The sequence below is a fragment of the Cetorhinus maximus genome, chromosome 12 (assembly GCF_964194155.1).
Source record: "Cetorhinus maximus chromosome 12, sCetMax3.hap1.1, whole genome shotgun sequence".
In the NCBI taxonomy this organism is placed as follows: domain Eukaryota; kingdom Metazoa; phylum Chordata; class Chondrichthyes; order Lamniformes; family Cetorhinidae; genus Cetorhinus; species Cetorhinus maximus.
In genome coordinates this window covers 58,428,093-58,438,755 of record NC_135890.1, presented here as the reverse complement: position 1 = coordinate 58,438,755, position 10,663 = coordinate 58,428,093, and positions in this window count along the sequence as shown.

Genomic DNA, 10,663 nt, shown 5'->3' with positions numbered 1-10,663 from the left:
TCATCTTATCTACAAACCAAATACAAGGATTTATTTCTAGACAAATAGAATAGAGAGGTTGTGCAAAACTCGTGTCGAACCAAGGTTAGACCACACTTTGAGTACTACTGGTATGTACAGCTCTGGTCATTATAATATTACAAGGACGTGGAGGTGCTGGAGAGGGTGGAACATAACTTTGTGTGGATGATACCAGAACTGCGAGGTTATCTCAACAGGAAAGGTTGAACAGGCTGGGCCTTTTTTCTCTTAAGAAGACTGAGGGGTGACTTAATAAAAGTTACAAAGTTTTTTGACAGAGCATTGTTTCCACTCGGGAAGAGCAAAATTAGAGCTCATCAATATAGGATAGCCACCAAGAAATCAAATAGGTAATTCGACAGAAAGTTCTTCATCCAGAGAGTGGTGAGAATGTGGAACTTGCTACCACAGGGACTTGTTGCGGCAAATAGTACTGGCACAGTTAAGGGAAAGCTCAATAACCATATGAGGGAGAATGAGTTAGAGAGTTATGCTGATAGAATTAGATGAGGAAAGATGGGAGGAAGCTTGAGTGGAGCATCAGTGGTGGCATGGTCAGACCAAATTGTCTGTTTCTGTGTTGTATATTTTATGCAATTTTATAATAACTGCATGCCACTTTCTGCCAACTACTGAATTTGCTCAAGTGCTCTAGTTCAGTATGAGGTGCTTGCTGAGCACAATGGTGATGAGTGATGGGGGCTGGGATGGACCCTTATGAAGCCTCATGGTAGCTGCTATGCCAGAGGAACTGGCTTCTAGCAGCTTGCCTTGGCAGAGCCAAAGGGCCCAGGTTTATGTCTGAAACTCCCCGATGCAAAGTTATTGGGGGCCTTAAGGCAGCAGGCTAATTGCACATGCATGCACACTGGGATAGGACATTGTACAACAGGATGTAACTCTTCTACATTTCACAGTGACACACTCCACTGGCCGCAACTGTGACACTCATCCTCAATGGGCTGTAAATGACCAAAGACCAGGTCCATTTCTGCAGCAGTGTGAGTGGCAGAGGATAATGATATTGATTGAGGCTATTGTGGGACTGTGACAAGCTCTGCTTTTTGATCTGTTTTTTTAACGACTATGGTTGAATAGAAAGTTGCTTTTGCAGATGCAGATTAAGAACAGCAGAGGGTGCAAGTGATTTTCATCTGGACTACCTCTGGCTTTCAAGTTCGGAAACATTGAGAGCCTCTATGTATCCTCTCAGTGGCCCCCAGTAATATACTGCAGAGCAGTGGGTTGGACCCTGATGTAATGTATAAAGCAGCACTGAAATTAGAAGGGAAAGATGCCTGGTATCCAATGGACCAAACTCCACAGTTACCTATAATTGATTAACCGATGGCACAGTGTACTCGGTGCAGTGAGTCACCTTGCTGTGCACAGTGTGGTGGGTCATGAGCTCTCCATTTGTTTCTGTCAATTGTTTTTGGGAGAACAAAATAAATGACAGAAAAAATGCTGCACCTCTTTCCTTAGAATAATAGAGTGCAGAAGATCATTCGGCCCCTTGTGCATGTGGCAGCTCTTTGAAAGAACAGTCCAATTTGGCCCAGGCAGGAAGCAAAGCCTAATGATCAATGGGTGTTTTTGTGACTCGGAGACTGTTTCCAGTGGGGTTCAGCAGGGCTTAGTACTGGATCCCTCGCTATTTGTAGTACATATCAATGATTTGGACTTAAAAGTAGGGAGATGATTAGATTTGCAGATTATGCAAAAATTGGCCATGTAGTTGATAGTGATGAAGAAAGATGTAGAAAGCAGCAGGAAAATAACAATGGACAGGTCAGATGGGCAGAAAAGTGACAAATTGAATTCAATCCAGAGAAGTGTGTGGTGATGCATTTGGAGAAGGCTAACAAGGCAAGGGGATACACAATGGTAGGATATGGAGAAGTGTGGAGGAACAGAGGGATCTCTGAGTGCATGTCCACAGATCCCTGCAGATAACAGGACAGGTAGATCAGATGGTGAAGAACGCTTACAGGACACTTTCCTTTGTTAGCAGAAGCCTAGAGTATAAGCGCAGGGAGGTTATGCTGGAACTGTATAAAACACCTACTAGACTATAACTGGAGTACAGTTCTGGCCATCACATTACAGGAAGGATGTGATTGTACTAGAGAGGGTAGAGAGAAAATTTACTAGACATCATCAGGAATGGAGAATTTTAGCTTGGATAAGCTGGGTTTCTATGGAACAGAAGAGGGTGAGGGTAATTGAAGTGTACAAAATTATAAGGGTCAAATGGAATGGATAGGAAGGACCTACTTCCCTTAGTAGAGAGGTCAGGGGACATAGATTTAAAATAATTGGTAGAAGGGAGTTGAGTAATCTTTTCACCCAGAGGGTGGTAGGGATCTGGAGCGTACTGCCTGAAATGGTGATAGAGGCAGAAATTCTCATTACATTTAAAAATTACTTGGATATGCACTTGTAGTGCCATAACCTACAAGCTACAGACCAAGAGCCGGAAAATAGGATTAGGATGGATAGCTCTTTCTTGGCTGGGACAGATATAATGGGCTGAATGGCCTCCTTCAATGCTATATATTTCTGTGATTCCTTAGTCTTCCACTCCAGTTTTTACCCCATCACCCTGCAGATTGTAACAGGATCTTTACTTATGTGGAGTACACTGTATCAGGACATGTTCTACTGCCTTTGCAAAGCTCCTATGGAATCTAATTATTTTACCCTGTCAGGTAGTGCATTCCAGACCTTGGCAAGTTCCCTGTATGAAGGAACTTCTCATTTATCCTCTAGCTCCTTTAAGGATTGTTTTAAATCTGTTGCCTCTGGTTACTGCTCCACTTTGCCACCTCATAATTTTGAACACCTCTATCTGGTCTCCTTTAACCTTCCCTGCTTTAAGGAGAACCATCACAGCTTCTCCAGTCTCTCCACATAATTGAAGACCCTCATCCCTGGTATCATTCTAGTAAATCTCTGCACCCTCTCCAAGGCTTTAGAAGAGAATAGAACACAATATTCCAATTGGAGCCTAACCAGTGTTTTATGAAGGATTAGCATAACTCTTGTTTTCATAAACTATGCATCTATTTATAAACTGAGGATCCTGGATGCTTCCTTGACCAACTTATCATTTGCCCTGCCACCTTCAGAGATTCCCTTATCCTATCTAAGAACCCTGTACTTAGTCCAGTGTTAACTGCAAAGTGAAGCTAATTGTTGGAACAGCTTGGGACAGACAACTATGGTTAGCAGAAGGGGAATCCACACACTGTCAGTGTGACTGAGGGAGTACACTGTATTAGGAGCTGTATACACGTGGAGAACTCTGTATTAAGATCTGAACACATGTGGGGTAGAATATAGCTGGGTGTGTACCTCGACTCACCATGTCCCTTTATCCCTACCTAACAAAAATCTATCAAAAAAACTCTAATTGCCCCTTACCAACCACAGCCTTTTGGGGGAACAGAGTTCCAGATTTCCACTCCCCTTTGTGTGAATCAATGCTTCCAGATGTCCCTCCTGAATGGCCTGCCTCTAATTTTAATGCAGTTCATCCTTGTGCTCCACGATCTCTACCATGTGTCCTACATTACACAACTTGAAAAGTACTTTCTAGCCTTTAAAGCTCTTTGGGAGGCATAGAAATGGGAATTCTTTTCTGAACTAAATTGCCATTTCTTCTCGCTGGGTCAAAATTGTGGAAATCTCAACTAGAGTATTGTGTCCAGTTCAGGTCACCACACGTTAAGAAGGATGTGAGGATCCTTGAGAGGGTGCAGAGGAGATTTACCAGATGGCTCCAGGGATGAGAGATTTTAGCTACAAGGTTAGGTTGGAGAGACTGGGGTTGGTCTCCTTGCAGCAAAGGAGAACGAGTGGAGGTTTGATAGAGGGTTCCGAGGTTGTGACACATTTAGTTAAGGTAGATGAGGAAATACTGTTCCTATTAGCAAAAACTAGGGGAGACAATTTTAATGCCTTGAGCAAGAAATGCAGGAGGGAACATGAGGAAGAACATTTTTTACACATTGGTAATGACCTGGAACTTGCTGCCCACAACGGAAACAGTCAATGATGCCAAAAGGAAATTGGATGGGCGCTTGAAGGCAATAAACTTGCAGGGCTAAGGGGATCGAGCAGGGGAGTGGGAATGACTGGATTGCTTTGTGGAGAACCAGCATGAACTCAATGGGCTGAATGGCCTCCTTCTGTGCTGTAAATGACTCCATGACTTCCTCCCTAACAGCGCTGTGGGTGTACCTACACCACATGGACTGCAGCGGTTCAAGAAGGCAGCTCACCACCACCTTCTCAAGGGCAGTTATGGCAATAAATGCTGGCTGTGTTGTGACACACGCAACCAAGGATAGAATTGAAATGCAGATCGAGGTGATTAAAATCACTTGTGAAGTTGGCCAATCAGGAAGTGCTGTCTGTGTCTCGCTGATTCCTTGGACCCTGCGCCCTGTCAACCACCCCCACCCCAGCCCTTATTCCCTCCCTCACTTACCTGAGGGCCACTATGATGTTAGGAGCCCCTGGTTTTCAATCCTAATTCATCTGAGCTGCCTGTCATCAAGCATTCTTTTATAAAAGTTTGAATGGTTTTCACCATTTCACAGATTATGGAACTGCACTTGCTGAAAGGCTGAATAAATTGGTATTTAATCTGATTATTCATGGTACATTAGAAATGAACTATTTCAGATTAAATTTATTTCAATCTAATGTTTTGGTATGTGTGAGTAACTGGAAAGTGCGATAAAGCTTGGGAAAGTGATCTCGTGACAGATGCTGCCTGTTTGAAGGCTGTTGCTCACTGCTCTGAGTTTAATGATAAGGAAGGCAGAAGCTCTTGTTAACCAACCACATGAAGCCGCCAGGCAGTGTTGTGGGCAGTGTGGCTGTTTGGGGTGGTCCAACCTTCTCCCCACACCCGCCACAGTCCCAAAATAACTGCGATATTTTTTAACAAGACAAGTTGTCATTTTGAAAGAATGAGCCTGAGATCACTTGGTAGAAAAACAGAAACGACAGATGTTGCCCAGGTTAAACACAATTTGACCGACCAGTCAACACCAGGAGTCAGGAACTAACAAGCAGGTGTTTACCAGGGAGGTCCCTGGCCTATATAGCCATCTATCCAAAGGGCACAAAATTTCACAGGGTGAATTTCACCAGGTCAGTGCCAACGATCCTGGAATAGCACCCACTGACTCCATAACACGAGGGGAACGGTATATTTGTGTATCCACTAGCAGGCCCCCATTACAACCCCCATGTAATCTTTTGGGTAGAGCTCAGAAATTAAATCTTTAAAAGGTTCAACATGACAGGGGATTGCAACAGCAAATTGGCTGGGTGAGCAGCCAGAAAATAGGAAAACACTTGACTCACTGAACAGCTGCACTGCAAGGTGGGAGTTACAAGATGAATAATGGGTTGAGTCCATCTAATATCAGATCCCCCAGCCCCCTCATTTTTCTTTGCATTTATCATGGCTCCTGTGTTATTGTGACCCACTTTCCAAATACCTGACACAGACAAAGAATGGACAAGTGCAACGCAAGGATGGAGAGAAGAATGTTAAATGGATTCCAAGCCAGATGGTGAAGTGTGAATTTGGACACAAATCCTTTTCTGAGTTATTTACAGAATGCAACATTTCATATCTGTGCCTCTTAACTACACCCAGTGTCCTAGCTGTCCCTTTTTATACACTTCTAAGTATTTCAAATAAACAAATGAAATAATAATCTAATTAGCTAATTAAATTGGCTAGAGTGTGATGCAGAATGATGCCAGTGGCGTGCGTTCAATCCCCGTGCCGGCTGTGGTATTTTATGGAGGTCCTGCCTCTTCGCCTTGCCCCAAACTTGCAGAGTGATGTCCCTCAAGCTACAAGTTGCCAAAATAGTCTCTCTCTAATGGAGAGAGATGCCTATGATCCTTTAGGACTATGGTCAAGATGATGACTATTGCATTAAATCAAAATGCCACTCTCGGGGCTGATGATGCATTCCAACCCCTGTGGTGCACACCAGTCACAGAAGGCCTCAACTGACCCCCTCTCCAAGGGTACTCAGGCGCGGACATAACCACGGAAGAGGGGCAGTCAGCTCGAAAGGTCCCCTCAACCACCCACTGCCTGGGCCTGTTAAAGGCCACCTTGGCCAGGCCCAGGAGCAGGCGAACAAGGAGTCCTCTGTCCTGCCCGACACTCCCTCTGCACCGGGTAGCCTAAGGTCAGGAGCATGGGGCTGAAGTGCAGCCAAAACCTGAGAAGCAGCCGGTGCAAAAAATGAAGCAGGGGCTGCAACCTTAAACAGCCTGTAGACACAGGAACACGGACTCCCAGTCCCTTTTTATACATGCTCAAGATACTTCATCAATACCCTCCACCTGCTTATCTGAACCTTAACAATATAATTAACATAACATTAACAAAGAAAAGCTGACCACTTCAAACCTCTAAAACCTCGAGAATGAGGAGAGAATGACTATCGTTCGTTCATGAGAAGAAACTGTGGTAAAATATCTCTCGGATGGGAGGCCATGTGGTGGGCCCCAGAACTGAAGACCAGCGTCACAAACAACTCAATGATCCAACTCAAGGCCAGCAGGTAATCTGCCAGCCAGTCACCTTTTCCTTCCTTGGACATCAAGCACACTGTTCAGCCTCTAATAAGAGGTGCATGACTAGCCCTTTATATTGTGCTCTGGTTCAGAGGTCTGTAGATTGGAGGCCTAACACTGACTGTCATTCACAATCATAAAATCCCCTCTTCCATGTTAGCACTGGGCGACTACCTCTTCCATCAGCTGGTTATTGTTCCCTGGGAGACAAGCTCAATCATTCAGCCTCCACATCACCCCACCTTGTCGCAGGTCAAACTGGCACTCAAAGTCTGAGACAGATAGAGCACTGGAGGGGGCACCACAACATTAGGGAGCTTGCCCTGCTATGAGAAGCTGGCTGAAGGGGTTAAACTCTGCTCTTGCCGTGGCAGAAAGTGAGGTTATGGCACAGTGCAGGCAGCAGGATTATTTTGTACCCAGCACAGTCAAAATGACATCCTCTGTGAAGAATCACACATTCACAAGCTTCCACCTCCTCTGTCTCCTTAGTCTTTGGTAGACTTTCCAAACCTGTGACCTCTACCATCTAGAAAGATAAGGGCAACAGATGCACGGGAACACCACCACCTGCAAGTTCCCCTCCAAGCCACTCGCAATTCCTTCACTGTCGCTGGGTCAAAATCCTGGAACTCCCTCCCTAATAGCACTGTGGATGTACCTCCACCACTTGGACTGCAGTGGTCAAGAAGGCAGCTCACCACCATCTTCTCAAGGGCAATTAGGGATGGGCAATAAATGCAGGCATAGCCAGCGATGCCCACATCCCATGAAAGAATTTTTTAAAATCCCAAGGGAATTATCCTCACCAGCCCTTAGTTTCTACTCTCCAATGCTGCAGATTCTCTACAGGAGAGCCTTCCACCCAATTATCCCCTGCCCATGAATCCTGACCATTTGATCTTTACTCACTGCGTGGAATATCACAAGAGATCGGCTGAGTGTATACATATATGAGAATTTTAAGAATTAAAAGGCTCCTTCCACACAGGAAGTATTTGTGCTTCTCAATGTTATTTAAATAGAATTTGGCAGCGTGTGTGTCCAAAAAATGAGGATGGGGTGAAGATCAGAAGATGAGCTTGGGTAAAGAAAGCCTGTCAGTCAATGTGATATTGTTCTGGCAGAATATCTTTCCTGAGTCTTCCTGTACAGCATTATGCTGCTTTTTAAATACACTCACTATCATGACTTCAGTCACTCTTCCTGACAGTCCATTCCAGCTACTGCTCACCCGCTAGTTGAGAAAGCTTGAGTAAATTAACTGTATAAAACGCTGGCTCGGCCACAGCTAGAGTAGTTGCAGTTCTGGAATCCGCATTATAGGAAGGATGTGATTGCACTAGAGAGAGTGCAGAGGAGATTTACCAGGATGTTGCCTGGGCTGGAGAGTTTTAATTATGAGGAGGGATTGGATAGACTGGGGTTATTTTCTTGGAGCAGAGGAAATTGAGGGGGGACATGATTGAGGTATATAAAATTATGAGAGGCATAGATAGGGTAGACAGGAAGGAACTTTTCCCCTTGATGGAGGGATCAATAACCAGGGGGCATAGATTTAAGGTGAGGGCAGGAGGTTTAGAGGGGATGTGAGGAAGAATTTTTTCACCCAGAGGGTGGTGGGAATCTAGAACTCACTATCTGAAAGGGTGGTAGAGGCAGAAACCCTCATAACATTTAAGAAGTATTTGGATGTGCACTTGCGATGCCATGGCAAACAAGGCCTAGTGCTGGAAAATGGGATTAGAATAGTTAGGAACTTGTTTGACCGGCGCAGACTCGATGGGCCGAAGGGCCTTTTCCTCTGCTGTAGACCTCTATGGCTCTATGAATCGATAAGTGGCAGTACTCTTGCCTCTGGGTCAGGAGGTTGTGAGTTTAAATCCTACACTAAAGACTTGAGCTTGTAATCTAGGTTCTTGCATCTCCCAACCTCCATAAACTTGAGTTTATGCAAAACTCTGCTGTCTGTGTTCTAACTCACACCAAGTCTTGTTCACCCATCACCTCTGTGCCTGACAACCTACTGCTCCCTGTCTGACAATGCCTCAATTTTAAAATTCTCATCCTTAATTTCTAAGACCTCATCCCTCACCATCTCTGTAACTTCCTCCAGCCCTACAACCCTCCAAGGTCTCTGTTCTTCTCCAATTCTGTCCTCTTGTGCATCCCTTACTTTTTGCCCCGGACCACCGGTGGCTTTGGCAGTTTAGGCTCTGTGTTCTAGAATTCTCTTAAACCTCTCGAACTCTTTCTCATTCCTTAAATTGCTCCTTAAAACCTACCTCTTTGTCCAAGCTTTTGGTCACCTCTCCTAATATCTCCTTTTGTGGCTTGGAACATAGGAACATTGGAAATAGGAGCAGATGGCCATTCGGCCCCTCGAGCCTGCTCCGCCATTCAACTAGATTGTGGCTGACCTTCTTCCTCAATGCCATTTTCCTTCACTATCCCCTTGATGTCTTTAATATCTAGGAATCTATCCATCCCTGTCTTGAACATAATGACTGAGCTGCTACAGTCCTTTGGGGTAGAGAATTCCAAAGATTCACCACCCTCTGAGTGAAGAAATGCCTCCTCATCTTGGCCCTAAATGGCCTGCCCCTTATTCTGAGTGGGATTTTGTTTGACTGACATTGCTGGGAAGTGCCTTGGGATGTTTTAGAAGTCCTGTCTGAGTGCTAGTTGCATTGATAGTAATTGTCCTCAGAAATGAAGTGGGTTCACTATAGGAATCCTAGATATAAATTTGAAGGTCATAAATGGGTCTGTTGTTTGTCCGGGGCACATTATCCCAGATCATCTTTTGGTGCTTAGGGAGTGAGACTGTTTGTCATTGGAGGGGGGAGTTCACTCAGACATAGGAAAAACATCAATTGGAATATAGGTGTTGATCAGAATTACAGGTCATAGACCAGGTGTGGCCACCCCCGAGCATTGTACTGGGTAACAGATTAGCACAGGTGTAAATCCTGTCCCTACAGAAGACATTTATCCTCCACCCCACCAATTACTACAAGCTTGGTTCCATTTGCACATTGTTATGGACTTGATTTTCCAGACAGATTTCTCATAAGAAACAGTAAACTTTATTTACAGGGCTTTACACGCTTAGGAGAATTGCTTTCCTTTTTTCCTCCACCGTTATTTTGTTTACTTGGAAAAAGCCACCAAGGCATTCTATATATTGATTCCAATCCTCTCTGGATGAGTTGAAGGGGGTCGATCCTGCAAAAAAGTGGCATCCCTGGTGAGTATATTTTCCTTTCCTTCTGTTTAAAACAAGATACTCACATTCACAGGGTGAGGGACAGCACTGGAACCAATTTACCCTCGTTGCCAGTTGTTATAGGCTTGATTTTCCAGACAGGTTTTTCATAAGAAACAGTGAACTTTATTTACAGGGCTTCAGCAGCAGTTACACGCTTCCATCAAGAACCACAACTAGACACAAACTCCACCCCTAAGGTTCCCTGCACTTAGGGCTGATTTGATCACACTGTCACATGATGCTACACAGCACAATATGTCTCAAAGCTACGGTCACCACATTCCTTAAAGCTACAGTCACTACACACAATAAGTGACCTTACAATGGGACTGTGAATCCAGGTCATTGATGTATACCAGCATGAGGGATTGTAGCCTGTAGCTGCAGGCATTCTGGCTGAAAATCTGCTCCCATTTCAACATAGCTCCCCTGATTCCTATCCTTGGTTTACTAGAAGAACCTTCACAAATCACACATTGCAAACTGGTCCCTCCAGTTAGTGAATCTCCCAGCCTGTACTTGTGGGAAGATTGCCAACACTCCCATCAGCCAATGACTATTGAGATCTGTCGGTTTGGTTAGGAAGGAGGCTTCGTGGAGAATAACAACGCAGTCAGTTTATTAGTCTGATTAAATTCTGTCAAGCATGACTGAATGCTCATTTCTTTCTTTTATGGTATGAACATATACTTCCAATTAATTTATTTTGACACAAAGTACTCGATCAGTGGGGGAAATATTAATTGCATC